Below are 6,595 nucleotides of genomic sequence, written 5' to 3'. Positions count from 1 at the left end.
TGTTAACTCCTGTCTCTCTAAATGGAGGAGGTTAGGGCCCAGTTAACCACAGTCCTGGAGTCAGATGTTAACTCCTGTCTCTCTAAATGGTGGAGGTTAGGGCCCCGTTAACCACAGTCCTGGAGTCAGATGTTAACTCCTGTCTCTCTAAATGGAGGAGGTTAGGGCCCCGTTAACCACAGTCCTGGAGTCAGATGTTAACTCCTGTCTCTCTAAATGGAGGAGGTTAGGGCCCAGTTAACCACAGTCCTGGAGTCAGATGTTAACTCCTGTCTCTAAATGGAGGAGGTTAGGGTCCAGTTAACCACAGTCCTGGAGTCAGATGTTAACTCCTGTCTCTCTAAATGGAGGAGGTTAGGGTCCAGTTAACCACAGTCCTGGAGTCAGATGTTAACTCCTGTCTCTAAATGGAGGAGGTTAGGGCCCAGTTAACCACAGTCCTGGAGTGAGATGTTAACTCCTGTCTCTAAATGGAGGAGGTTAGGGCCCCGTTAACCACAGTCCTGGAGTCAGATGTTAACTCCTGTCTCTCTAAATGGTGGAGGTTAGGGCCCGTTAACCACAGTCCTGGAGTCAGAGGTTAACTAAAGGACTCCAAATGGTGGGGGGGCCCTAAAGGACTCTAGGGGGGCCCTAAAGGACTCTATGGGGAGGGGCCCTAAAGGACTCTAGGGGAGGGCCCTAAAGGACTCTAAATGGGGAGGGGCCCTAAAAGGACTCTGGGGAGGGCCCTAAAGGACTCTAGGGGAGGGGCCCTAAAGGACTCTGGGAGGTTAACTCCCTAAAGGACTCTAGGGGAGGGGCCCTAAAGGACTCTAGGGGAGGGGCCCTAAAGGAGGAGGGGAGGGGCCCTAAAGGACTCTGGGGAGGGCCCTAAAGGACTCTAAAGGAGGGGCCCTAAAGGACTCTGGGGAGGGTCCCTAAAGGACTCTAGGGAGGGGCCCTAAAGGACTCTGGGGGAGGGGCCTAAAGGACTCTAGGGGGAGGGGCCTAAAGGACTCTAGGGGAGGGGCCCTAAAGGACTCTAGGGGAGGGGCCCTAAAGGACTCTAGGGGAGGGGCCTAAAGGACTCTAGGGGGAGGGGCCCTAAAGGACTCTAGGGGGAGGGGCCCTAAAGGACTCTAGGGGAGGGGCCCTAAAGGACTCTAGGGGAGGGGCCTAAAGGACTCTAGGGGAGGGGCCCTAAAGGACTCTAGGGGAGGGGCCTAAAGGACTCTAGGGGAGGGGCCCTAAAGGACTCTAGGGGGAGGGGCCCTAAAGGACTCTAGGGGGAGGGGCCCTAAAGGACTCTAGGGGAGGGGCCCTAAAGGACTCTAGGGGGAGGGGCCCTAAAGGACTCTAGGGAGGGGCCCTAAAGGACTCTAGGGAGGGGCCCTAAAGGACTCTAGGGGAGGGGCCCTAAAGGACTCTAGGGGAGGGGCCCTAAAGGACTCTAGGGGAGGGGCCCTAAAGGACTCCAGCCGGGGGCCTAAAGGACTCCAGACAGTTGTATAATAACAGACATCTTTAGTAAACAGAAACAAGTCCCTTGAGTCTTTCACTCCCAAATAAACACCGTCTCTTCCTCTTCTGAGAAAGTTCCTCCACCCAGTCACCAGTTCATACACGTTGACCTCAGGGTTAAAGTTCATATATACGTTGACCTCAGGGGTTAAAGTTCATATATACGTTGACCTCAGGGGTTAAAGTTCATATATACATTTGCAGGAGGGTGAAAATTCACACGTTGACCTCGGGGGTGAAAATTCACACGTTGACCTCAGGGGGTGAAAATTCACACGTTGACCTCAGGGGGTGAAAATTCACACGTTGACCTCAGGGGGTGAAAATTCACACGTTGACCTCACACGTTGAGGGGGTGAAAATTCACACGTTGACCTCAGGGGGTGAAAATTCACACGTTGACCCCCGGGGGGAATTCACGTTGACCTCAGGGGGGTGAAAATTCACACGTTGACCTTGAAAATTCACACGGGGGGTGAAAATTCACACGTTGACCTTGGGGGTGAAAATTCATATGTGGCTGTGTGTCAGGGTCATAGGTCAGGGTCGCTAAGCAGTGACCTCACAAGTTGTGGCCGGTAACGGGCTGGGGGGGGGGTAGTAACACAGTGTACCAGGCAGTGGAGTCGTCTCCAACTAAGGACTAACGGTGCAACACACACACACACCTCACTGGGGATGTACAAGTTTAGTTAGATTCACTCCATGATCAGACTAGCATTAAAAACAGTCAGAACAGCCAGGAATACTGTCTACAGGACACAGTATCTGATATAAGAGAGAGGAAGAGGAGAGAGGAGAGAGAGGACAGAGGAGAGAGAGGACAGAGGGAAGAGAGGAGAGACAGAAGAGGAGAGAGAGGAGAGAGACGAAGAGCAGAGGGGAGAGAGAGAGGAAGAGGAGGGGGTGGAAAGAGGGAAGAGGACAGACAGGAGAGGAGTCCAGGGGTGTTGTCTTGAAGGGGTGGTTGGGGGGGGTGTAGTTGAGGCGTTCCTCACAACAAGAAGGGGTTAGTGGTCCCGGGGGCTGTGCGCCGGCTGTGGGGGGGCAGAGCTGAGCCGAAGAGGGGCTGGGTCAGAGGCATAGAGGCCGGGAAACCCCCCATCCCTCCAACCCCGGGCCCCATGTGGCCCGTCAGGGGTGGCAGAGGGTCTACCATGGAGGACAAGCTGCTGAACCCTGCTCCCCCTCCCAGACTCAGGCCTGGCATAGGGCTGACCCTCATCTGGTTTAGGGTAGGGGGGTTAGGCTGGCCCATCTGGAAGGGGTTGGCCTGGGGGGCGGCGGATACAGGGGCGGCTCCTAAGGAGACACAGGAGAGACAAACAGAACACAGAGAAGACGTCAGCATTACCAAACACCAGAGAGAGAGAGAGATTGAGACTATGTACAGACTCCGTGAGCATAGCCTTGCTATTGAGAAAGGCCGCCGTAGGCAGACATGGCTCTCAAGAGAAGACAGGCTATGCGCTCACTGCCCACAAAATGAGGTGGAAACTGAGCTGCACTTCCTAACCTCCTGCCCAATGTATGACCATATTAGAGAGACATATTTCCCTCAGATTACACAGATCCACAAAGAATTCGAAAACAAATCCAATGTTGATAAACTCCCATATCTTCTGGGTGAAATTCCACAGTGTGACATCACAGCAGCAAGATGTGTGACCTGTTGCCACGAGAAAAGGGCAACCAGTGAAGAACACACACCATTGTAAATACAACCCATATTTATGTTTATTTATTTTCCCTTGTGTCCTTTCACTGTGCCACCAGAGACTTTTTTTTTTAAAATAAATTAAAACTGTTTGACTGTGAACAACATTAACTGAAACCTCTGTTGTTTCTAAATGTCTGAGTATAACATAACTGATTTGGCGAAACCCCACAATCCATCCAGGGAAAATGTTGTTTTGAGCTCAATGTGTTTTCCATTCGTTTTAATAGGAATTTGCTTGCAGTTCCTATGGCTTCCACTAGATGTCAGCAATCTTTAGAAATTGGTTGATGTTTTTCTTGTGGAAAAACCCTGGGGCAGCAGGGTAGCCTAGTGGTTAGAGTGTTGGACTAGTAACCGGAAGGTTGCAAGATGAAACCCCCGAGCTGACAAGGTACAAATCTGTCGTTCTGCCCCTGAACAAGGCAGTTAACCCACGGTTCCCCAGTAAGGCGTCATTTGTAAATAATAATTGTTTTTAACTGACTTTCCTAGTTAAATAAAGTGAAAATAAATAAATAAAAACGGTATTTATTATATAGCTATTTCTGACTTTTGCGTCACACCAGGCGGGATGAAATACTGTTTGTTTGTCAGTCTAGGCAGGGTGCTGTCAGTCTAGGACAGGTTAACGTGTTAATGTTAGTTAGTCTAGGACAGGTTAACCTCTTAAGTCGACCCTCTACTTTTTTGAACATTCTGTTAAAAATCGCGCAACATTTCAGCGCCCTGCTACTCATGCCAGGAATATAGTATATGCATTTGCTTAGTCTGTGTGGATAGAAAACACTCAGGCGTTTAAAAACTGGTTAAATCACTGCTGTGGCTTTACCAGAACGGCATTTACATCGAAAAGCACAGGAAAAACTGATCACTGAAAATGGGAAAATATATCCATGCGCTACTTGAACCCATTGATAAAGGTGAACCACAATTAATTGACTGAGGTTGCAGTACCTACAGCTTCCACACGGTGTCTAGAGTCTTGTCATTTCCCTTGAGTTTTTCTTGGTCAAACACATACAGGACACCGTATCTAATCAGGTCTAGGACCGGATATTTTCGTTGAGTTTCTAGCCGGACATTTTTCCAGACGGACAGCTAATGATCTTTACATCGCCTCCTGATGAATTTGATCGCTTATTAACGTTTACTAATACCTAAAGTTGCATTACAAACGTATTTAGAAGTGTTTTGTGAAAGTTTATCGTCGACTTTTTGAATTTTAAAAAATGACGTTACGTTTTGAAACAATGTTTTTCTGTTTATCACACAGTCTACATATAACGATATCTAGGCTTTATATGGCCCGATTTAATCGAAATAAAGACCCAAATAGTGTTTATGGGACATCTAGGAGTGCCAACAAAGAAGATGGTGAAAGGTAATGAATGTTTTCTATTTTATTGTGCGGTTTGTGTAATTTTGCGAAATGCTAATTATTTTGTTTACGTCCCCTGTGGGTCTTTTGGGGTGTTGCATGCTATCAGATAATAGCTTCTCATGCTTTCGCCGAAAAGCATTTTAAAATCTGACTTGTTGCCTGGATTCACAACGAGTGTAGCTTTAATTCGATACCCTGCATGTGTATTTTAATGAACTTTTGAGTTTTAACTAATACTATTAGCATTTAGCGTAGCGCATTTGCATTTCCAGAGCTCTAGTTGGGACGCGTAAGCGTCCCGAGTAGAAGCAACAGGTTAACGTGTTAATGTCAGTCTAGGACAGGTTAACGTGTTAATGTTAGTTAGTCTAGGACAGGTTAACGTGTTAATGTCAGTCTAGGACAGGTTAACGTGTTAATGTCAGTCTAGGACAGGCTAACGTGTTAATGTCAGTCTAGGACAGGCTAACGTGTTAATGTCAGTCTAGGACAGGCTAACGTGTTAATGTCAGTCTAGGACAGGTTAACGTGTTAATGTCAGTCTAGGACAGGTTAACGTGTTAATGTCAGTCTAGGACAGGCTAACGTGTTAATGTCAGTCTAGGACAGGCTAACGTGTTAATGTCAGTCTAGGACAGGCTAACGTGTTAATGTCAGTCTAGGACAGGCTAACGTGTTAATGTCAGTCTAGGACAGGCTAACGTGTTAATGTCAGTCTAGGACAGGCTAACGTGTTAATGTCAGTCTAGGACAGGTTAACGTGTTAATGTTAGTTAGTCTAGGACAGGTTAACGTGTTAATGTCAGTCTAGGACAGGTTAACGTGTTAATGTTAGTCTAGGACAGGTTAACGTGTAAATGTTAGTCAGTCTAGGACAGGCTAACGTGTAAATGTTAGTCAGTCTAGGACAGGCTAACGTGTTAATGTTAGTTAGTCTAGGACAGGTTAACGTGTTAATGTTAGTTAGTCTAGGACAGGCTAACGTGTTAATGTTAGTTAGTCTAGGACAGGCTAACGTGTTAATGTTAGTTAGTCTAGGACAGGCTAACGTGTTAATGTTAGTTAGTCTAGGACAGGCTAACGTGTTAATGTTAGTTAGTCTAGGACAGGCTAACGTGTTAATGTTAGTTAGTCTAGGACAGGCTAACGTGTTAATGTTAGTTAGTCTAGGACAGGCTAACGTGTTAATGTTAGTTAGTCTAGGACAGGCTAACGTGTTAATGTTAGTTAGTCTAGGACAGGCTAACGTGTTAATGTTAGTTAGTCTAGGACAGGCTAACGTGTTAATGTTAGTTAGTCTAGGACAGGCTAACGTGTTAATGTTAGTCAGTCTAGGACAGGCTAACGTGTTAATGTTAGTTAGTCTAGGGCAGGCTAACGTGTTAATGTTAGTTAGTCTAGGACAGGCTAACGTGTTAATGTTAGTTAGTCTAGGGCAGGCTAACGTGTTAATGTTAGTTAGTCTAGGGCAGGCTAACGTGTTAATGTTAGTCTAGGACAGGCTAACGTGTAAATGTTAGTCAGTCTAGGACAGGCTAACGTGTTAATGTTAGTTAGTCTAGGACAGGTTAACGTGTTAATGTTAGTTAGTCTAGGACAGGCTAACGTGTTAATGTTAGTTAGTCTAGGACAGGCTAACGTGTTAATGTTAGTTAGTCTAGGACAGGCTAACGTGTTAATGTTAGTTAGTCTAGGGCAGGCTAAGGTGTTAATGTTAGTTAGTCTAGGGCAGGCTAACGTGTTAATGTTAGTTAGTCTAGGACAGGTTAACGTGTTAATGTTAGTCTAGGACAGGCTAACGTGTTAATGTTAGTCAGTCTAGGACAGGCTAACGTGTTAATGTTAGTCAGTCTAGGACAGGCTAACGTGTTAATGTTAGTCAGTCTAGGACAGGCTAACGTGTTAATGTTAGTCAGTCTAGGACAGGCTAACGTGTTAATGTTAGTCAGTCTAGGACAGGCTAACGTGTTAATGTCAGTCTAGGACAGGCT

At 46.7% G+C, this 6,595-nt stretch overlaps 1 pseudogene; it reads right to left on the bottom strand.

Moving 5' to 3' along the window:
- Positions 1-2,497: 2,497 nt before the first annotated feature.
- Positions 2,498-6,595, bottom strand: part of LOC135572393 (epsin-2-like) — a 47,587-nt pseudogene continuing 43,489 nt past the window's right edge.

Source organism: Oncorhynchus nerka, linkage group LG7, assembly GCF_034236695.1.
Source record: "Oncorhynchus nerka isolate Pitt River linkage group LG7, Oner_Uvic_2.0, whole genome shotgun sequence".
Classification (NCBI taxonomy): Eukaryota; Metazoa; Chordata; class Actinopteri; order Salmoniformes; family Salmonidae; genus Oncorhynchus; species Oncorhynchus nerka.
This window is presented reverse-complemented; position numbering and strand designations above follow the sequence as displayed.